Consider the following 24,692-nt stretch of genomic DNA (forward strand, 5'->3'; position numbering starts at 1 on the left):
TTTAGAGCATGTTAGGTTACATTATAAAACTAGGAGAGCACTCAGAGAACTCATCCTACATCCTACTCATAGTTATTCTCAGCTGCTAGTTATTAGTCAGCGTATTACACATCAGGTTTGTCAGCTTTTAGCTATAAACATCAAATTAATTGTTCCACAAAAGAATGTGACTGGATAATATGCTATGGGTTTCATTCCAATTTGACAGCAGGAAAAAGTGCGTGATTCTAAAATCCCGGATAAAACCCTGCTAATGTATTTAATCCAATGACTAATGATGATTAATAAGGATATTGGCATTTTCTTATAGTAACAACTTAAACTTTTAAAATACAAACACAATTTTTGCTGTATTTGTGGTTTCTCTTTAAGTAAAAAAAAAGACCCCAGTTGAAGTGACCACACAGGGGTAACCAGAGAGGCTGAAAGCTTGTCTTCTCTGACCTTTCTCTGCACCCTCAAACCTTGACCACCTCCTATTGAGCTCGACAAAACATTACACAGTCACAGGAGTCATCGTTCCCTCAGGCCTTTTCCCGTACCTTTGACATTCCTCACATTGTTACCAGACCCCCTCCTGCAAGGCACAGAGTGAAGTTATTTATGTTCTCTCTGGAAGTGTAAATAATGGATGGGGAAAACTTAGTTCCAAAATTAGTCAGAATGGACTACAATTAAAAAAATCTTTGATAAAAGCTTTTTACCAGTGTTTCCATTTCCCCATTTTTGCATATACACTTGTACACACCAACAGAAATACACACCTGAAACGTGCAAAGCTGCTTTTAAAGACAATGAACACACTGTGAATAGTACGCGAATGAAGACTTAATACAGAAAGACTCAGGGCCCAAAAGAAATTACTGGGGGGCTTATCTGTGAGCACCTGTCTGTACATGCATACGTAGGTAGGTATGCATGCATTGTTCACAAATTAAGAGGAACTACAATTATCTTATGATGAGACAAGAGTCTGATATACTCTGAAAACATCCCATTGTAGATATGGGAGCGTACACTGCACTCCCACATTCCCTCAGAGAGAAGACTGTCTGAGACACAGAATTCCCTGGAAGAGGGAGATTAGCTTTTTATTCATCCTTTTGGGATCTGACAAAGCACGTGCCACCTTCCCCCCACTCTGAGCTTAAACACTCACATCCACAAACAGCATGCCTCTAAGCACAAGTCTCAGCAGCTCCTGAAATTAAACATTAATTTTTTTAAACAGGTGAAAGACAAATAATAATTTGCTTCCAAGGGAGCGCATTTATCTAAAGCAAAGCATAAAGGCGACAAAACAAAACCCTTAAATTTGTTATCTGCAAATAGAGAAGTGGAGAAGAATTTTTTTAACGTATAGAAACAAAGCAAATGAAAGAAAGTCAGATAAGGAAAGTAAAAAGATAAAGACAGCAGCCTAAAACAAAGATAGTGGTGCAACATATCTGCAAAATAAAAGGGTCATTGTGGCAACTGAGGATCAGAGAGAGATTCAGTGTGGTGGAATTCACTGTCAGTCAGTTAACTCCAGTTGGTTCCTTAAAAATCACTAACCTCATTAAATACTCTCTTCCCTCTTTCTAGCAGCTTATGCTGTATGCTCCTTCACTCAGATTTCAGCTGACTGTCTATGCAGCATGCTGCAGTCAGGGATTACCATATTTTAAAGAAGATTTCTCCTTCCACAAGCCCTCCATTGAGCGAGCATCCCAAGAGAGTCAATGAATGTGTGGAGCTTTTGATGCTCAACTGCAGACTTCTCAACTCAGTTGTGGCTGCAGCAAAGTGCAACTTCAACTACCAAGAGTCCCCATGAGGATTCAAAGACACGAAGCCCAATAATTCAGACCTTCCATTATGAGTGTAAAAGATATGTATTTTAATGTGAGGATTTTACACTCAATGATCAGACATTTTGCTCTGGAGAGGTCAAGATCCGGGCATGTCAGCCTTAACTAAATCCTCCTCGGACTTCCCCTGTAGTTAATATGCCACTTGAAAGGCAGAAGGTTGAATGATAAATGAAAACCTTCCATTTGCTGTTTGTTAAATATTAATAGATCAGCTAGGTCTTGTGCCATGCCTCAATCAACGCTCACTAGGTTTTTCCTGATGAAACAGTGATTGCGAAGACAATTGTTTCACAGCCATCAAAATCAATCAGCTGAATATTCATGTGATAATTTTCTATTTTAAACACGAGAGACGCAAAAAAGAGTGTTGTTTCAATTATTAGAATGGGATGAGGTGTGGTAACCAGTAACTACAGAAACCCAGACTGGAGGATGTGGGTGTCAGGGAATAAGATTTAATAAGAATAAAACTTCAAATGAGTGCAATAAGGAAAGACAAAACATAACTAATTTCTAACATATACAGAAATCAATAACTTAAATGACCCAACCAGGTGTTTTTCTTCATGTCTGTTTAACCATAGATTCTGTCACTGCAAAATTTAATCACACGCTGGATTCCTGTGCTATTTGCATGACTGGATTCTTGTACGAGTTTGCTGTGATGTGTCCAACTTTCCTGTTTTTCTGTTTTATCTAAGGAAACTAATTCGCCTCAGTTTGGTTGACATGGCAATAAGGCAATGAAGTGTGGATGGGCTGTTCTGTAAAGAGCGGTTAAGCTTGAATTAGCACATTAACTACGTAAGCTTGTTTCATAATGTATGAAACCACTTTCAGAGTTTGCATTCATCTTGTCAGAATGGAAAAATACTAAAATGGCAGAAATTACTGCCAAATTAAGATGTGCATAAGTTTATATTTAAACTTCTATCTTTTTTAATAAACTCACATTACATAAACCCTGGCATCTCTACAAAATCAGACAGTGACATATACACCTGCAGACAAACATAGTCAGGTTTGAATGCAGCCAAATTGGCAGGTAATACTTCAATCCTGCTTTGCAGGCAGGGACAGCAAAATAACAGGGTGGCTGAGTGGATGAGCGAGAGGGATAAGAGGGTTTCAGGCAAAGGTAGACTGATTGAGGTGGGAGGTTGAGACGGGGGGATGGTATGAGAGCAGCAAGAGAGTCTGGGGAAAAAAAATAAATGATGGTGTTGAAAGGGGGATGAGAGGCTGTTAATGTGGTGGGGAGCTGGTAGAATCGAGTGTTGGGCCACAGGTAGGCAGATGAATGATGTGTGCTGAGGTAGAAGGAGACATTAGGGGTAAAGAGGTGCAGTGGTGCTGATAGGTCCTGAGGGGTTGATAGAGATAGATCCATTGTCAGTTCAAAGTAGGGCAGATTTGAACAGGCCCGATCTGTTGTCAGTGTCGATATGACTGGGGGACTATGGGGGGAGAGTCAGTGAAGGGGGCTTTTGTCTTTGTTGTGTATTTGTGTGTATTTAGGTGTGACCAGATGGCCTCCAAATTCATTTTCACACATGCTCTGCAGGCCTGAACTTCTCTGGACATCACCCAGAGGAGCTGTACAGGCACACAAATGTTTCAATCAGTTTAAGGACTAAATACTGCAAGCTACCTAGACTAAAGCCTGTAGGATGAGGGACTGAATCTCTGTGTGTGTGAAGAGAGTAGTTAGCTTTACAGTTAATGAATCTTGCTGCTAATGACATTCCAATAATATTAATGAGACAATATAACTGAAACCATAAGAAGGGGGGGGGGGGGGGGGGGGGGGGGGACAAAAAAACATTCCCAAGGAGAGATGTTTTAATTTCAAGCACATATGTTATCTGTTATATAGTTCAAAACACAACTGTTACGTGGTGCACCAGCTCAGCCTTTTCTCCCTGTTTCCCTTCTTTGAGATCGGTATCTTAACAGCCGCCTTTCCATGGAAACCATTTCTGATGAGTTCTCAGCAAACAGTAGGTGGACCAACAGGAGAGCCAGCTGCATCTGTCAGGTCTTGTGTCATATCTCCTGGATTTTTTTACCCCCTCCTGTTTCTTAAGGACATAACTCATTGTCATGAGGCAGAGACGAGGAGAAAGGACCTAAATGCAGAACTACAAGGCAGGAGGTGTGCAGAATAAGGAACCAGGATTTATTAAATTAAACTAACATTGCTGCAATGGCAGGATTAACAAAAGAAAAAAAATAGAATTGAGATGCAGGTGTGATATTTAGCAACTGAACACCAGGTATAACATGGGAGCAGGAAGTGAAATGTAACTACTATACAGAAGGTACAGATTAGAGAAATAAAACAAGGGTAGAAACAGAAACCTAACATGAACTATACCAAACAGAACTAATACCCATAGGTCGTGACATTTTCAGATACTGTTTATCTGCTGTAGATTTTTCTCTACATTTACTTCTTCTTTTGCCCTTACTTGTGCAGCTGCACATTATGTTATGGTTTGCCAAGTTTCTGGTTAAATTTGAGAATTACCATGTTTGTGCAGAAATACTGTTTTGTGTCTGTCTTCTTTTGTGTGTGTGTTTTGTTTTTGTTTGTTGTTGGTTTTTTTTGTTTGTTTTTTTGAAGATGCAAGTACAATTGCAGACAAACATAGTCAGGTTTGCATGAAATATACAGTAACATATACAGCACATTACTGTATATCAAAGCTACACACACACAAAGACCTGAGGATGCTTGTTTTGTACTACCATGCCAGTGGTGGAATGACAATAAAGTTGAGTTGAGTTGAGTTGAGTACAAATATGGGAGCATATTATGTGTCTTTGTGACAAGTCTCAGGTAACAAAATGTCTTCTACTGATTGTCTATAAAGACACAGCACTGGTTCATCCTTTGAGTTAGGTGCCTTTTTGTGCTTCCATAGGTCAGAGTTAAGAGTCTTAACAAATAAACAAAAAATCATATTCATCTGAAAATGGGTGAAAAGGTATCCAATGTCCAAAGATAAACTTTGAGGCTTTAAGGCCTTTGAAAAAAACCTCAAGAACTGTTGCTTAAGACCACTTAAATCAGGCTCCCTAGAAGCATAATATAAAGACAGTTGCAAGACAGTTGCACAGTACTTTACATACACACAATATACATGTAAATATATCAAAGAATAAACTGAGTTATGTGAAGAAATGCAAGTCATCCTGATGTCATGATGTTTAAATGGAAAAGTACAGTGCAATAAAAACAACTTCAGATTAAGTACAGAGGTGGTACAGAGGCACAGGGACAAAACCTACTACCTAAGAATCAACCGACAGAGGTGCAGGTATGGTAATGAAAGACCTAAACAGCAGATCTTAGCAGAACAGAGCAGGTCAGGAGGGGGGATGGTGGGATGTTGAAGGGGAAGTTATCTTAGTGCATCCTTGCACCTGAATCAACAAAAGCATTCACAAAGTGCCCCCTATGAGGAGAGACAGGAGACAATGTACTGCAGTGAGCGATGGGGGTAAAAAATGTTCAGCAAGAATGTCACAGACAAACATCAGCTGTGTCTCTGTATCTTAAGCCAACATAGGACAGAAACCAAAAGCAATACAATAAGTTCAGGGCTTTCTGCTGACCACACACAAAAATAAACAACCTTACAACAAAACCTAGAGAGGGATGGCATTTTTTGCCAGAAAAGACCTTAACATGTGAAATAAATCTAATCTATGTCAGAAAACATTTGCAGAGTTTTTTTGCATGATTGTTTTGCAAGAGACACCCAACCACACTCCCTCTTCTACTCCATTTGTGCATCTCACACACAGGCACATAAATAACGCTCTCATGCAATAAGGTGTGAGAAATTTAGACAATGAAAGGACCTACGCCCCGACCGTTGCACACATATTCTGCAAATTGCAAAAGACTAAACCACTCCAGTAATCCTAGTACAAAATACATCTGCCCCACAAGACAAAGGTTAAGCTTCAGACTATAGTAAAAGTGTAGAAAGATCTTTATTTTTAGATGTGATTACCTGATTCATTATAATATCTGCATATGTAATTCCTTATACCTATTATTTCTTTCAGGACTGAAGTCAGTTTAAACAGACTGCATGTATCAAAAATATATGCGAATATTATTAGTTGATAAACATAATTTCAAGAAAGAAAACCATTACATCCCTTATAGCTACATGAGAAACCTGACCACCCGCACCTTCTACTTTAAAATTCAATTTGTATTATGCAAATTAGGTTAATGAACATAAACTTAAGTCGAAATAAACACACCTCGTAAGATTGTAGACAAAGAATATGAGATGTGACAAACACAATACCATGGCTGATACGAAGATGCCAACAACATGCCAGTTATGTGGCATCTCTTTAGTAGACGGGGTTGGATCTAGGTCAATGGGTGCATTTCCTGGGAGTTGACTCTTGTGCAGACTTGAGCTGGGGGTTATTGCTTGATCTCTGAGTGGCCTCAGTGAATACAGCCTCCCTTCTCAGTGCATTAGTGACCTGTATAAGCTCCACATGACTCTTTGACATCTGAGTGCAAGCCTGAGGGGAGACAAAAAAGACAACCTGACCACAAACACACACATGTCAACACATTCACGTGCCTAACCGCTAACGCACCACAGGACAACAACAAAACAATGCAGACTAATAGAAACCTTATACAGTACTCAATGCAGGTTTTTTGTCCCCAAAGAAACTAAATCCAAAGAACAAAGGAATCCATGTGGCTTTGCCCGTAAGCCTTCATCCTTGCTTATGTCACTCCCGCACACACATATTCACATACATATTTAGCACACACTTACAAATGCACACACAGGCTTTTGAAACCGCCTTGTAATATCCCACTGCATCACTTCCAGGTCAACAAGCAGGAGCGTGAAGTGTGACTATGTGATGAGCACTAAGTTGCCAACCAAGTCGACATCCTTTTATTGAAATATGGAGGGGGAGAGACAAGGCCAGACAATGGCTAAGTTGCCTGTTTCCTTTGCTTTTACAACCCAGTCGTGGATGTAAAGTTTGTCGGAAAAACAGGCTCAGAGAGTAGGAAGGGTAAAGATTTGCAAGATAAAAAAGGAGATCCAAGGTAGGCTAAAACTCCCCAGTGTAAACAAAGCATAAACAGGATCTTTGAAGACACTCTTTGCACCTCTGCTCTAAATCCTCCCTTAAAACTCTACTTAACACTTCACACACACATGTACTTCCACTTTCTTGCTCTGAGGTGTTTCATTGCAGCTTCTTGCTCTGGTGACACATCTCTTGTCAAGGCATGTTTCCCTTTTCCATGAAACCCGACTTTCATATTGACTGTTTCCATCAAATTTTCAAAATGTATTTGTGTGGGATGACATATCATCTTGTTTAGATGGAGGACTCATTTAATTTTCATTTGTGGAGAAACACCAAGTTCCTACTTAGAGAAGCTGAGATTGAGTCATTAATCTTGCAGTTGAGGGACAGGCAATCTACAGACTGAGCTGACTAACCACCAATTTAGTCAGAGTTGGTATGTAACCTCCTTGTACTGGAGGCCAAGTGGCTTGAAATAATGAAAAAATTTTAACTAAAATTAATGGAAATATCCTAGAAAGTGTTGTTGTACCATAGACAGCAAATGTCTAGGAACTAACATAAAAATTTTAAATGGCAGCATCAAAACTAGCAAACATTTTTTGTGTTTTTACTAATGTCTTAAGTTCAATGATTGAAACACACTGATACATAAATAAAAAGAATGTGGGACAAGGGTGCAAATTGAAGGGGTAATGACCATTAGACCCCCCCCCCCCCCCAACTTCCTGCACACTTGGTTTGCACTGCTCACATCCTGTGTATGTTGATCTCTTAGTACACAAATTCGAAAGAGTTCATCTTTCTTTGCTGTCTTCAGTTCTGTTGCACCGTTGGAGCCACAGATAAAAAATATAAATATCTAACCTTCTGTATACAGCATTTCACCATCATCAGCTAGCAAGCAGAACTGATGTGTGGGCTGGAACGCAACACTGATCAGAGATAATGGGGAGACATGACAAGGACGGTAAAGCAGTCACACTAAGGGGATGGAAGGAAATATGATGGAGTGACAGAGGGAGGCAAACAAAAAGAGAAGAGAGCAAAGGAGAAAGAGGGTGGGAGAAAAAAAAGGAAGGAAGGGGAAAAGTCCTTATTCATCAGCAGACATGGAATAGACAAAAGGAAGGAAATTAATGGGGGCACATGCCAGCTCATGTCATTACTGAGACACCCCTCCCCCAATCTGGACTTCTTCACACATTAAAGGCATCCCCTCTTGCTTGTCTTGCACCCCCTTGCTTAGTGTTTTTTTTCCCTCCCATCATGTGATTGATGTTAAAGCTTGATGTTCTTCACCTGATGTCCTGAAATTCCCAGTTAACAACTCTTGTAGTCCTGCTCAACCAGACTGGTGACATTACAAATGGCTGCAAATAAGCAAAGACGTCAGTGAGCCACAATGTTCACACTGACTCATTCAGCCTGTCATGTCTTGCATGGTTTCCAACCTTGTCAAAAGCCTACACATTCATACACATAAACACAACTCCCAGAGGTTCCCAACCATATAAAACTCTATTTATGACCCATAATCATATGGTCCATGACAATCAATCAAAGTATTCTTACTGTTTTATTAAAATAACTCTAAACTGTATATATTGAAAGAAAGAAATGCTGCAAGGGTTAGGGAAAATCATAAAATGTCGGCTTTAGCTGAAATTCTTTTGCTGTTCCTGTTGTTTTACAACCCTGACAGATTTAGAGAGCTTGGGAACTACTACCTTATCTTACAATCTATATTGAAGGAATTCCCTACTGTACTTAGCCATGACAGAGCCACCGCCTTAATTAGACATTAGACACATATAATGAAACCAGAAAGGAGGAAAAACATTTTTAGTTTCTCTCCACCCTCAGCTGTCAGTGTTGTCAGAGTTCTCCCAAAACAGACTTCAACAACATTTGGCTATTGGACTGCAAGTGACAGCAGCAGATAATTGTGTGTGTGTGTGTGTGGGGGGGGGGGGGGGGGGGGGGGGGGGGGGGTCTAGGAACATGCACACACATGACAGGCACATGGTCAAACACAAACATTTAAACAGCTTGATTGTATACAAGGAGATAGGCACTGGGGAATGCCTAGCTCAACATTTGCTTAAAAGCAGAAATAAGTGAACCACAGAGGAAGAGGGATGAAGCATTGGAGAGACAACTTTTAGAAAACCAAAGAGTCAAAAGATGATGCAGAGACAGAAAGAGAAGAAAGATCATCCATTTCATGTTGATTACATGAGGACTTTATCATGTCTACCACATGCTCATAAAATTACTTCTTATGTTTTGTATCAGCAGTTACTTATTTTTTGTATATTTACTACTTAATGCATGCAACACATTTAAGGTTTAACATAAACAGAAGTGTGACTTGTTTCAAACTGGACAGATTATGCAAAAGTTGCAGAATATATAAAAAACCGGTGTATTCGTGATTGTTTATTTCTGCTAACTGTAATGTAATTTGTTCTTTGGAGGAAAACTCTTAAAACTTATCTTGGTTGTTACATAGATAAGCTTAGGTGGAGATCTGGGTTTAATAAGGCATGGTTTTAAATAAGTTCAGCATGTTCTTAAGAGAGTTTTAAATCTTTGTAAACTACATAGGGTTGGATGAGTGTAAAAGAGAATACCTATACAGGTAAACTGACTTAGCATGAGAGCATCGTATCAGTCTGGGTCAGTATATGCACACACTGGGAACACAGATACACCCACAAGGCTCATATTACAAAATCCCCTCCTCCATTCACGCTCACACACTATATTAACTTTCTGTATGCAGCAGTTGGATGCAGCATATAGTTGCATGGATGCACACACACAAATACACACACACACTGATATACTTGCCCTCAAAGCACACCTAGTAAATGGACACACATACACAACAACTTGGATGCAGTGTATGAGATAAGACAGGCTAGTCTCCACCTAACCCCCCCTTTTTACTGCCTCTGGCTTTCGGAAAGTCTTTGTCAGTGATGACACACACACACACACACACACACACACAGGCACAACGTTTTTTATCTGTCACTATAAATCCTGTCACAGATCACTTCCTCAAAACACCCTGCCAATAGTTACCGTCCTTGTGACAGCAACCGAAGCAGTGAATTCTTAAAAAAAAGATAGAATGACAAAAAGAGGAACAAAAAGGAAAGATTCGTTTTTTAAATCTTTATTTTACCAGGGAAGTCAAATTGAGATTACAAAGTCTCATTTTCAAGGAAGCCCCGACCAAGACAGCAGCAGTCCAAGTTCCATCACAGACAGTAATCATTAAAACAAGCACTCAAAATACAAAACAACATAAAACATACAGTTTGAAACTAGGGGTGGCACTCAATTAAATAAATTTATCCAATTAAGTATGGGCTTTGTAATGAAATAATCCAGTTAATCACATTTTAATCACAAAACAATACTTGCCTCAAAGAGCAGCATTTTTTTATTTAAATGGATTTTAGTGAATCAAATAATAGACACAGACATTAATATTGTATACTCAAGCTCTAGTAATGTCTGGGAAAATTTAATTGGTTTTTAATTCAAAACAGTAGAAAAAGAAATAGAAAATAGCCCTGGCCAAAATAAAACAGAGTTAAATTTTAATTTAAAGTACTTTAACTAGCATCTCTGGCTTTTCTCCAATTAAGAGTCTACAACATGTTACAGTACTTTTAAAATTTTAAATGTTTTTGAGCGACGGCCGTTTAAAACGTTGTTATATGTTGTCGTCCTCATGCTTCCATGCGTCTTTTGCGTTGCCGTGGTTGTTAAGTCAATTCTTTCACTAGTGGGCAGTGCTAAGAAGACAGATGAAACTGTCCATCCGGCTGCGTGTTCCTCTTCTGTGTCAAGCATAAATGGGCCTTAATACCTCTAGCAGAGGTAAACATCTCCTGCCTTGACTGCAGCTGTGCGTTCTTTTGGACGAGGGAGAGGCCCGAGTCAGCACCACTACTCGAAAAGAGTAAACGTTGCATGCTTTCACGTCAGTCTCTGAAAGTCTTCACTAACACCAGAAAAAGTCTCTTGGTATGTCACTAGTCACTTCTTTGAACTAGAGTCACTAGACGGGTCCCAAAACTCGCTAAATATAGCACCAAAGTAGTTAAATTAGCTGATTTAGCCGAGCTCCGACGAATGTGTTGCTCTAAATGGTGAACCGGAAATGATGCACAGACAAACATTCCGCATTGTTTGGAATGCAAACTGCGAATAAATAAGTAAATTTTTTAACGCATTATTTTTTTTTTTGTAATTAATTAATTATAATTAAAGTCCCACACCTATATGAAACATAAAATATAAATCTAAGAGGGCAATAAAATACAGAAAGCATAGTTAGCTGGACAAGCAGTTACACACACCTATTGAGTCAGCTTCCCTGTTCTTTAAGACATTTTTAAACGCTCTGACATCAGTTCCTGCAATTTCAAGTCAGTTTCAAGTCAGAATGAGACTGCCCTGAGCCCCGCCTCCTCCTGATGCTGCCTCTGATTGGTCAACTGCCAGGAGTAGTTGTTTGGAGGGCGCACCGTTTTCATTATAGAAACAGCAGCAGAACTTGTAAACAAACTGAATACTCAGTTAACAATGTCCACACAAAACATACAGCCGTACATGTTCAAGCCCAAATCAAACGCTAAAAAACAAGAGTGAACAGCTCAGTAACCCACAGCAAGGAATGCAGCAGGACGTATCTGTTTGGTAAATACTCTGCTTACCAGTTATAGTCTAATATAAAATTGTTTGCACTCCTTCACTCGCCTTATATATTTGTAGAAGCCCCTGTTAATAGGTGTACATGTGGCAAATGTACCACAATGCCAACAGAGGTGGAAAACATCTGCAGCCGAGAAATAGATAAGGTAATGATGCTACTTGCTAACACTTTCATGCATTGTTACACTATAGTTAGCTGTATTTCTAGCCACTCCATGTACATCTGTTTTCATGTGGCTAATCAGCTGGATGTTTTTAACCTGGTTGCTACTTTTGCAGCATTTCTATCTGCAGTGTTGATCGCTAATTTTCTGGTCATCATTACATGTGTGTTACCCGCTGGTAGTGATCAGGTAAAGTAAGTGAGGGTTAATTCCTTTAGTTGGACCATTGCTCACACACTATCAAAACAAAACAGACAACTTATTCGGTTTTACTTACAGCTTGTGACTCAGAATAGGAAATGCAGTTCTTGATTGTAGATAGGAACAGACCCTAACTTCAGCTAAAGCCTGGCTGCAAATTGCTTGTTGTACTGGCCCTTATTCATCCAGCAGTCTGGTGAAATGCCAGTCACAAAAACAACTTCCAGAAACAAACTCCATCCATCACTGTCTAACCGTTGTTTCTTCTGGAATTTGAACAAATGTAGCTTTCCCTCAAAACCCAAGAAGCATGTCTTGTGTGACATGTTGACACTGAAAACGTTGCGGTGTCCACCACAGTGTCTTCCACCTTTCACTGAGCAGTGAAGGTGGGTGTGCCTTTCCTATCATGAAGTGTACAAACTGGAGACGATGACTAATAACCCCCCCCCCCCGACATCACTGAAATTACTGTTTTCAGCACCATGAAAACTCAAACACGCGCTTATGCGAAAAAAAACAAAACAAAAAAACATGGCGCCACTCACTTTTCTGATTACTATTTAACATTATAACACTGTAGAAAGCTCAAAAAAGTCAAAATAGCATAACAGTGCCCCTTTAAGGTAAGTGGTACACACTGCCCAGAGAGAGCAAGGACTGCATATACAGCAGGTTTCTATAGTTTATATAAGGAGGAAAGTAGCTTCGACCAGCTTTTTTTCTGGCAAGGTAGGAAAAACAGGTTTTATTCCTGTAATAAAAGCCCAGCTTAAGCTTAACTTTCCTAACAAGGTCTTTTTTAATGTAATGTAAAAGTTAAATGTTCATGAATTTCAAAGCAGTCGTGACTGTGTGATGGCAAGCCCATTGCAAGTATGTGACGTGATTCTGAGCGTGGATATTCTTAAAGAACTCCTTCTGAGCTTCAACTACTGATTTCCAGAAATTTTAACAATTGATAAAAGGAATATTTTGGTGTTTGTTTGCTGTTTGCTCGATAAGACTGCCACACCACTCTCAAACTACACAGTGAAATACAGTAATACATAATAAATAGTTTACATTGCACCTATGATCATAAGGCATCTGAGAGATTGTTGTTATTGGTTTCCACTGTAGTCCCCAGAAGTGATCAAGAAAAACAAAAAAAGCATTGCATTTGTTTACAATTCTTTAATGGATCAAACTAAGAAGTATAGGTTTTCCCTCTATCTTAACAATCGGGAACTCAAGGGAAAAGAAAAGAAAAGTCCAGAACTGTGCTCTTTGATCTGTCATAATTAGCTGGCTGTCTGGATTCCTGAAAATGACCCTCTGCACAGCTTTGACCTAACACCTACTTAACACACACATACAAATGAGTGCAAGACGTCTGCAAGACCAACTAAGACAAAAAAGAAACATTTGCTCCTCCACCACTGTTTTTGTGTTTACTTCACTTTACATCGTACATCCAACTGTCTTTATTGTTGCTTTCAGCCAAGTCTTCAGCATAGCTCTGCCTTTAACAGCTGTTCCCAAAAGACTTTCGGCAGCACTTAAGTCTCCCTCTTTGTCAGTGTATTCCTCTATTCTTCTCCTGTCCTCTCCTCTCCCCATTAATGTTTTCACAGTACACAGCACACATGATCACAAATAGTAGATAAATATCTTTGTCAGATCTTAATTCATTAGTGAGTGATTCTCTTCCTATGTTAAACCTTTGATGGGATGAGCAGAAATTTAAAGTAGTATTTTGGGTGCAAGTACTACTTGATTTATTTATCTTATATAATATCATGTCAGTCTTTCATGTGTAAAGGCAAACCATCAAGATACATGCACTGCAACAGAATTCATCACTATAATTGCCCTTTGAGCTGTGCAGTTTGTTCAGTGCCCTGGATTGCCAGGTGCTGCCAGTCCAGAGGGCTGTTAAGGCATTTTATTATCAATGAATTAGCAGAAGTCGAAAACTAGGCAATGTCCCAGAGGAAAGCATTAATGATTGATAAACTCCTTTCATCAACACACACAATGGCCCATGCATGACAGCAATTTAAATATAACATTTGCAAGCTTACAATATTTCAAAATGTAAATATGTGTGTTGTTAGAGCTTCAAGAAGCCCTTTGTGTGTATTCCACAGAGTCATAAAGAGTGATTATAAAAAGAAAAAAGCCAAGATCATTCAATAGAATACTGTACCTCACATTCAGAGACACTCTAAAAAAGCAGTCCAATCTCACAACAAATGTCGGTGTAATTTAATAGACACACACCCTCACAACAGAGCACACTATGCATGACAAAATAACACACTTACAGAAGAAACATGCTTAAATCTGGACTTTTTACTGTCACTTTAGCTTTCTGTTTTCTCCAAAAGACATTAACATTTAGATCATTATCTAAAGTAAGTCCTTTAACCCCTCACTCAGCTCTGTCTCCATTTCTGTCTTTGTTGCTCACAAAAATCTCCCTTAAGATAATCAAAAGAATAAAAGTAGGTCCTCACCTTCAGTTAAGCTCCCAGTATTTCCTGTGAATGTCCTCCTTAATTCCCTGTGGTAGTTAAAACACAGTCAGCACGTGTCCTCCTGAAGAGAAAAGAGGGAAATCCTGCATCGGTGAGACACCACCTGGACTCCGGCGTAGCGTTACACTCTACACACATTACAGCACATACTAGCACACGCTGCCTCTTGACTGCCCAGACCAGACTGTATGCTGAGTAGAGGGTGTGTGTGCACTGCCTGAGTTTGAGCCCGCCCTCTTTTCTCTGGTTTCCCCTGCTCTCCCTCACATACTCATCCAGCCCTCCTCCCACTTCCTCTCTCATCACTCCCTTTCTCGCTCCAGTTTCACCTCCCCTGGCTTGGCAATTGACTGCCAGCATGTGTGCTGGGTTTGTGCCTCTAAGCCTTTAGATGTCCCAGTCCTATGGTTAATTGCTGGCTCTCTGGCCTCGAGTTCTGCTTAAAAACAAAGCACAAAAAACACTAGATAAGACCTGGCATGCACAAACACATCTGCCTGCATTTAAAATATAAGCAAATTCGGCAAGTTGGAGTATTTTTTTTCTGACAAGATAACAGATAATCCAATGGGTAAAAGTGCTTTTTAATGTAACTGAAAAAAAGAAACACTATGAACACAAATGTGGTTTAGTAGAGGGGTGAAAAAGGTGAGCGATGGAGAACAAGAGAAATCCATCTCTCTTTTTTTAAAGCTTGCATGAGTTCTGCTCCCTCTTCTGTCTGGTGCTTCTCTCTCAACTTCTCTTTCATCCATCCTCACTGATTTGTAACCCAGTGGGCATTTTGTAAGTACAGCTCCAAGTACAAGGAACAACATGAAGCCAAACCCCAAGTTGTCATTTTTCAGATTTTCTCCCATGTTTTGAGCTTCCAGTAATCACTCCAGTAATCACTACCTGTGGGCTTAAGAGCAGCTCTGAAAAGTTTGACAGCTTTCTCACTGACAGCAGTTGTAATCAGCTTGGACTTGCAACAGTGGATTCCCACAGTGACCCAGCTTATAGCAAAATATCTAGAGTAACATTCTGCTACTCTGCTGTCCATTTACATGCAGAAAATATTCTCCTCAATATTCACCTCCCATCCATTTCTATACCTGATCCATCCTATTCAGGGTTGCAGGAGGGCTGGAGCCCACTTCAACACAGAGAAAAACAAACAACACTCACTCCCAGTGTCAGTTTAGAAACAACAACTGACCTAACATCCATGTTTCTGGACTGTGAGAGGAAGCTGAGCACCTGAAAAGAACCCACACATGCACAGGGAGAACCTACAAACTCCCCACAGAAAGGCACCGGCCAAAATTAAAACCAGGAATCCTCTTGATGTGAAGCAACATTGCTAACCGCCACACCAGCATGAAGCACCTAAATGCTTAAAATTTGCCAAAATGTACCTCAATATGGTTAAATGTTGATTATTATTTTCATGGTTCACTGTTTAGTTTGTGTTCAACCAAAGCCAACATAGGTCCAAGTGACAGAAGCTCATTAAATATTATTTCCCAAAAAAACTCTATGCTATGAAAATGTGGATTAAAACAAAATGCAATTATATACAAACAATTTAAACCCTGTACTCAATTTGAAATAACAGTAAGACAATATATTAACATTTGTATATCACTTCATGGGTTTAAAAAAAACTTTTAAAAGCCATTGTTGGAAAGTTTGATTTGGAAATCATGGTGCTGTGGAATCTAGGGGCTAAGGAGGACCAAACAGCTTGTTATTAGCACACAATCCAAAACCCAGCATGTGATATGAGTCCATATAGGGTTTAGGAAAAAGAAACAGTAAGATCCAAACACCATAGCACCATAGCATGTGTGACTGTACAAAAATATCCAGAACTTCAGATATACTATATCATAAAATTGGTAACCAGGTTCTATATAATAACAATAACTAGACTGAATAACTCCAAAAATCAATTCAATTTATTTTTTAGATTGCGTGATGATATAAAGTGGACCAATAATGAGAAACATTTCAAACTCTCAATTTCAGTAGCTAGTTCTTGTGGTACCCAAACAGTGTTGTTAAAAGAAGAGGTTGAACTAAATTCTAATCTGAATTCCTTTATGTAGTGACAAGCTGTATCAAAAAGTGATTTTGTGCCCTTTAAGCAGAGGAAAACCAACAATCCCCTTTGAGCAACAGGGCGTGATGTAAGACAAGTGATGCAACACAGCAGCAAACAGCCCCTGCTTTTACTGGAATGTGTTACTGCCATCAAATTCCAAAAAAAAAAAAAAAAAGAAAAACATCTATTTAGTTTCAACATCTTTGAACTGTTTTCAATCAAATGCAGGTTTTGTGTCAGTCAACGCAATGCTGTTGCAGTGTTCCAACATTTTAGGAAACAGGGTTGTACAAAAGTACAGTTGTTGATCTAAGTTAGTGTTTTTGCACACTCTCTGGGGTTTGTGTCATATTTAATTCAAATTCATTTGTTATGAAACTTTATTTATTTATTGGTGCATGAAGTCGATAACCATAGAAATCTACTTCAAATCAAGCCTGTTGTAATCAAAATCACTGACCAAAATATTTTGCTTTTAAATATGTGAATTTGTGAGACAACAGGGATAATTACATAACAGGCTGGTGATCTCTGCTGAGAATGTCTGCTGCACTGTGAAGCTTCTAAAAAAATGTTTGGGGATTTAACAATTATGGAGGCAAACATGTCAGGAAAAGGGGCAGGAAACGTAACAGATCCACCCAACACAAGAAGTTGACACACAGCCTCCATGGTGGGGAGAGGGGAGACAGTCACAAGCACAAAGTCATTACTATGTGTGTACACCGATGTTCAGGCAACAAAGGCAGGCACACACATTTGCAGATTTGCACCCCCGGGTGCATGATGACATTTCAGCACCTTGCTCAGACAGTACTAGCGTGGTGCTTCTTGCCTATCTCAGTTCTTTTGTGTAGAGATTGTATGTTCACATATGTGACCTGTCTGGTTGTCGCCTAGCACCTGCCAGATCACAAGACCTCATTCTCCTACTAGACGTTCTCCTTCCTTTATTCTGTGTGTGTGTTTGTGTGTGTTATCTAACAGAATAACTAAAGATGGTTGTGTTGTGCTGTTAGCTGTCTAAAACAGGAAATCACCAACACAGGATGATGAACGACAGCCGGTTCCCACACTCCTACCTAAACATAGCCTTATTGGTCTTTAATGCAATTATCCAAGAAGTGGAGATAAATTAGTTAGTAGTTTAATGAAAGATGTGCTGGCATGTTCAAACAAGCAAGAAACAGAGGAGGTAACAACAACATCTGCAGGTGGAGGATGTTATGCAAGAAGAGAGGAGAGCTGAAGAAACATCAGGATGTCAGGATTTCTATTTTTGTTTGCTTGTTTCGCTGTCTATATGTGTTGTTTGGAATGTTGCTATTGTGATGTGAACAAACTCATTGTTTGTCAGCTGCTCAGTAGGCAGTGAGCACACTGTGGATTATATGAATATCAAAGCCAACTCACCAGATGTGTTTTCTGTTTAATTCTACTTGGTTTCATAGCATTTTCCCTGTCTTCCTACATACCTGTGCTGGCCTTTCAGTACAATAGACTCTGTCTTTCATTCCTTATCAGATATTATCACAGAGTATATGTAACGGTGGGGGTGGCAGTATCAGTGCAGAGCTGACGCCCATTTCTCCAACCAAACCAACACCCATCATGCCAGATTTGATCAAAATCATTACCACCAGTCATGCAAGCAGAGCTGATGAATAATGCATGCATTGCTGGGCTACAATAGTATATCCCTTCTGGCCTGCTACCTTTTTCTTAGTCACATTAGCTACTGGTTGCTCTTAAACTGCTTAGAGTCATATCAGCTAAATCCTGTCTAGGACTATTACATTTTCCATTAGCATGGAGTGCCACTATGTACAGTATGCACATGCACATATGTACAAGTAAAAATTGTGTACTTAACACACACAGACCTAAACACTTGAACATAAGATATATTGGACAGATATAAAGGAAGGCACAACTGCTCTCATTAATAGTGACAAATGATGTGACTGACAGGCCCCTTAAAATGGAGAGAAAGCAGGCATCAGGTGTGAGACTGCATCTGTCTGTGATCAGCAATAACTGTGACATGCTTCAAGTGTAATGCCATGCTAGACAGTGTAGAGCTTGGCATAATACTTTGATAAATTCAGTGGCAGATCTTTGGCAAGACAAAGTCATAAAAGGCCAGACCAAGATGGTTTGGGCATGTACAGAGGCAGGATAGTGGATAACCCAGCCAAAAGGCCCAGAGGAAGGCTAAAGACATTTATGGATGGAGTAAAAGAGGACACGAAGTTGTCAGGTTGACTTGAAGGGCATGTAAGAGAAGAAGATGCAGAGAACAGGGTTAGATGGAGAGAAATGATTTGCGGTGGTGACTCCTGAAGGGAAAAGCCAGAAAAGGAAAAGGGAAGGAGCTTATATCACCAGGTTACATCAGAGGAAGCAACCCAGTCTCATAAGAAAATGTGAACAGACAAAAACTAAATCAGTTTATTTCTGTCCACATACACATTTCATTGCTACTACAGAGCCCTTAATTTAATCTGTTTAGTAAGTTATTAAAGGTTGCATTTCTAAATCTGGGTCAGCCTCACTTTGTGACAGTTGGGAGAAAATGAATGGTGGAGCTACACATACAACTGTTAAGCAAAAGAACAAAGTTTTATTCTCATAACTCTCACATGTCATTTTTGGGTTTCCTTCACTGTTGCCCTCATGGTTGCCCTAACAGATAAAATGTATTATAAAACATGCACAACTCGCTACAGTCCAAGTAAGAAAAAACATCTGTCTGACGGCTAACTATGCCCTCTGTGTTAAGGAATCATACAGTAGAAACTAACTATCATTTACACACACTAAAACAGACCAAGTAGTTGATGACAGAGAGCAGCTGTAGCAACTTCTGCTATGGAGTAGCAGGGCTCTGATATACCTCCAACCAACTGTGGACAAAAATGATTGTTTCAAACATTACTATGAACTCCATTTCCATGGTTTCTGGGTTAAAAGACCTTAGTATAAACTAAAAGACGTGCTATATGAGTGTGTGTGTGTGTGTTTGTGTGAACGTAACATGTACTGTAAAAGCATTGTAAAAGCTCCTTGAGTAGTCAACATATGACTAGAAAAGTGCTATTAGCAGAGTTCATTTATCATCCCATAAAATTTGGTAAGTTTTCTTAAAAAAAAAAAAGAGTACAATCAAAACATGTTCATTTGTTTGAACCATCATATAACGGATTCAAGAACAATGGAAAGGATTTTCAGCATTTTTACTGACCAACTTCATTGTATGTAGAAAATATAAGCAAATCTGAAATTTCATGCCAGCTAAAATAAAAAAAAGTTAGGAAAGAGAAAAAATAATAGACAAGTTTATAGAACGAAGAAGTAACGTCGGACTTGAAGATCAAACAATTAGCAGATTAACTGGTGAAAAGAAAGGGTGTCAATATTTGGTATAAAAGAATCATTCGCCAGTTAATCTTTACAAGTGAGTATGGATTATAGATCATTACTTTGTGCTAAACTCTGTCAGAAAATCAATTTTAAAAGAAATTCTTAATGAAAAACTGGTCAACTTTGGTTGATAATGTTTGTGTGCCTGCCAGCCTGCAGTACAGAACTGTCTCGGATGTGGAGCATCATGATGACGAGCATCAAACAGTGACGACCACATACTGCTGAGCAGCTAAAATCTTGTTTCCAGCAAGAATTGTGACAGATTTCCAGATTTCAAAAAGGGGGGGCTTACAGATTTCTGGGCTGGTATGACATACAGTATTTGTGGACATAAGCAATTGTTTTCATCAAGATGAATTATTATTTCATGAAGTAGCTGATTTTCAAGTTGCCATCCAATTGTATGTATTCATCTTGCCAATATAAAAAAATAACTATTATCCAATACACAATAACTGTGTATTGGATGAAATGCATTTATGCTTGCATAGTTGTGGCACATGATTAAATTCTTGTTCACTGTTATCAGCCTCCTGATTTCTCTTTGAGGGAGATAGTCCTAAAACAGGTATAAATTAATAAAAGCCAAGATGATGTTGACATTTGTTAATGGCCTAGTGGGGTCTTTTTTCTTTGATCTGCAAGGTCACACAGTATGACATTAGCCAAAAGCTTTTAGTATAATGAGAATTTATGTGGGAGAAAAAAGTTAATTATCTGCAATGTAGTTATGTAATGAAAAAACACTGTACCCTATTCCGTTTATTCTAGCAGCCAATCTCACATTACTGTTTCTAAACCTCAGTAACACACATGGTGTGTTTTGTAAAACAATCTCACAGAGAATATGTGACATTTAACTCATGGTGCAGGCACAGAAAACTAACTTAGAATATGGTAATTTACATTATAACATGCTGTCTGGTGATGACAATCTACTTCCTCAGTGCTGTTATATCTGTCTGACAAGGCGGAAATGTATCTCAATTTAGGCATTGGTGACTTGCTCCCCTATGTAAAACATATTTTTTTCATTAGGAGAAAAAATAATAAGAAATTCAGATTCCAGATAGGACAAGTGACATACTCTGCCAATCAGTTTCACACAAATGCATGTTTGTTTTCACCACACAAGGCAAGTTAAGCAGACCAGAGTTGATGAGAACTTGCTTTACCTCAATAATGTTGCATTCATTTCACCAAGCGACTATTTTTCAGGTCATGTTGGACTAAGAAAAGTACAATCTATGTGCAGAGAAATATCTGCAATGTAGAACACAAAGGTAAATTGGCTGTATTTGTTTGCTGCTTTTCTTGCTCTGTTGAAACTTAAATCACTCTCACTATATTTATGGTATTATAGGCTACACTCCTTTAAAACAGCTCTTCTTTACTTTTTATATATTTTTTCATATTTACTTTTTTCCTACAGTCAGCACTACTTCAAATAGGTTTAAGGGATCAGTTAAGTTTAAGACATGATAAGTAGCAATGTGGTTGATGTTAAAATGGGTGACAAAGCACATCTTTGTGACAAAAATATTATAATTATAGGATTTTGTCTGAGATGTAATTCTCTGTTGGGGCTTTGTACTAAATCCTTTCAACAACAGGAATTTTGACTAAAGCAGAAGATAACTACATAAAATATTTATAATTCTGAGAAGAAGATAATACATGGAGCAAAATGTGGAGAGATGACGTTTCTGCACTATTTCAGGAGGATTGTTAACAACCACAAATGATAAGACTAAGTCAAACATGTCAGAATCATGTCTATTTAGTATCTACAGTTACACAGAGAAATAGGAGATATGGGCTGAGAAAGAGGCAACACTTAGTAGTCAATTTGTTTGGTGTGCCTAATCATTAAAACTCAGAATCAAATGAACAAAGCAAATGTGAAATATAAAAGTCTGCTTTCTCCACACATGATATTGCTCTTCAGATCAGTGGGGTTAATGCAAAATATCATTCTCTTCACCCATAATCCCCTCCAATGTAAACATGGAGCAGAAATAATTAGAGTGCTAAATTCAGAGATGATAATCTGGGATACTAGCACTTGGGAGGGGTGGGAACACAGCATGTCTCTTTTGTTTTCATGCTAGCTTACCCCAGCTCTCTAATTCCCTGTGTCTACTTTTATTAAAGAAAAAAGATGTGAAAAACAGAAATTAAATGTGTGAAATAGTGTATGTAGGTAAGAGTGTAGCAAGAGCAAGAATGGGAGATGGATAAGGATGTAGCAGTGTTCAGACAGCTGAACACACCAAACAACCTCCTGACCTTGTCACAAGCTCATGAGCACAAACTGCATGGCCTATTTCTTTACTCACACAGCCACTAACACACACACACATAAATACACACCATTCTGTTCTTTAGTTATTAAAGCATGTTCCTTTGGGCTGCAGCCAAAACATAAAAAAAAATTCTCTCCTTGTCTGAGTGAGGATGTAAATTGACTCTGACTTGGAAAATAGTTCAGCCTAATGCTTATTTGTCACTTCTAACATTGGACACAAAAGAATGAGTTGTATTCGTGGAAGTTCGAGATCATCAAATTGTCTTAGTTCTTCCTCAAAGAATATATCATTATCAATATAATTAATCTGAGATATAAACCAATTTTAATAAAAATACAGTAAATATGTAAATGAATATTAAATTAATTTTAAACATTTTCAAAATTCCTATGTTCCCACAATTGTTCTTTATAAATAACTTGTTAGATGAAGCATGCTAGCATAATTAACAAGGACTGTCGTCATGAACACAATTCAGTCACCAGAATGAAACAAAACAACATTTCATCTTTGAGAAACACTTATCCATGTGTCAGTTCATCAGTAAATTGCACCATCTAATGCCAAATCAGTTGGTAAACAAGTCCACATGTGGAGAGCTGGTGGTGGATTAGAGTGTAATTTGTCAAGCCAAAAAACATACTGGCACTATGACGTACATACTGCGCCAGCCCTGGTGCCGATAGGAGACATAGCACTGCAACACATGTGACCACACAAAGCCTTTATTTCTGTGACTTGAACCATAGGTTCCCCATTCCCTATTTTCAATTAACAGATTGAAAAAAAAAAATTTTTGTTAAATAATTATACGGCTTAAAACAGGACCTGCACAGTTGCCTTATACCGGTTGTTTTCTGACTACATAGACCTTCATATTTAGTCCTAAATTTTACTTTCACAATACCAAAATTTTAAAATGTGCCAATTTAAGAGTCCTGATCCAAATCCAGAACAAATGTAGAACTTGGATATCTGCCAACATTTGAATACAAAATGACTATGATATTGACATTTACCATTTACCATGATATAATTAATTATTCTCATTGAGGGGAAATGACCATGTTTCAGAAGCAAGAGAGCAACACAAAGCAGCATAAAAGTCATATGTAAGCATAAATACATGATAATAAATAACTAGAGGCACTCAGAGAGTGCAAACGTCTGCCAACCCATAAGGTCACTCACCTGTGAAAAACCCCAAAAGGCCCAACAGCCCACCCAGGTACCAACCCCATGCCAGCAGTCTTATATGTACTTCATGCTAATATAGCTATCTATTTCTATTATCAGGATAGATGCCACATCTTATTTAGAATCTTTGACCCTGGAAACATACCCTTACATACCAAAATTAAAAAATGGTTTGTGTAGTCTTGTCCTTAAAGAAATGTGCTTATTATTACTATTTAACAGCTACGTAGTTAATTTGATTTTGCCAATATTCTGGGCATTATCTGTTGAGTTAGAAGCTCTAATGGTAAAATTATCCCTATCTTCCAATAGTAAAGAATCCTTTAAGAAAAACACCTGGATCCATACAGTGATTTGGATAACCCTCAAAATGTAATTACTTATTTCTTATTGCATTTTTGAGATTTCTGGAAAAGTGATCAAAATCTGTCCACAGCTTTTGTGTTATTTTGCTAACAGACAGACAAACAGACAAACAGACCAATGCCCCCAAAAAACATAACCATTGCTTTGGCAGAGGTAATGAGAAACAAACGCAAGCAATATGAAGATTCATTAGCATTAGCAATTAGCAATGTGCGAGTGTATTTTCATATGATAGTATATAAGATAAGTATGACTACATTGTAAATTAATGTATAAATTATGACAATATATGGGAATTAATATTGTATTAGTCGAAAAAGTAAGATGATCAAAATGTTATTGTAATATTTAATTTGTAATCTGTGAAAAAAGTGAATTGTATACTTTTTCTACTGTAAACTGACCCCAGGAAGAATAGCTGATGCAGCATGCTGCTGACGCTAATGGGGATCTCAATAAACATAAACATCAACTTATATTTTTATCATATGATACATTTGAAGCAACAGAATGATACTCTCAGAAAAAGTAGTCCTGTGCGAGTCATTCATTTTGTTTTCTTTGTTTTACCCTTTATAATGCAAATCCAATCTCTGGTGATACCACTGGTTTTTGTTTTATCTAACTTTTATTCATGCTAAATGTTAAGTTTGGTTGAGGCAGTAAAATTGGTTAGGTTTGGGCACCAAAGCAGCTTGGTTAAGAAAAGATCTGAGTTTGACCCAAAA

The 24,692-nt window shown here is 38.4% G+C and overlaps 1 protein-coding gene across 2 annotated transcripts in view; it reads right to left on the bottom strand.

Annotated features, from left to right (window-relative positions):
• Positions 1-14,989, bottom strand: part of LOC121654571 (T-lymphoma invasion and metastasis-inducing protein 1-like) — a 54,305-nt gene extending 39,316 nt beyond the window's left edge. Inside the window, exon 1 of one of the 2 annotated variants that reach the window (XM_042008775.1) lies at positions 14,557-14,989. The gene's annotated coding sequence lies outside the window, so the exon portion shown is untranslated. Of the gene's footprint in view, positions 1-12,131; positions 12,151-14,556 lie in introns of those variants that run through there. The other variant, XM_042008777.1, reaches the window with a different exon arrangement.
• Positions 14,990-24,692: the final 9,703 nt, after the last annotated feature.

This window comes from Melanotaenia boesemani, chromosome 15, assembly GCF_017639745.1.
Source record: "Melanotaenia boesemani isolate fMelBoe1 chromosome 15, fMelBoe1.pri, whole genome shotgun sequence".
In the NCBI taxonomy this organism is placed as follows: domain Eukaryota; kingdom Metazoa; phylum Chordata; class Actinopteri; order Atheriniformes; family Melanotaeniidae; genus Melanotaenia; species Melanotaenia boesemani.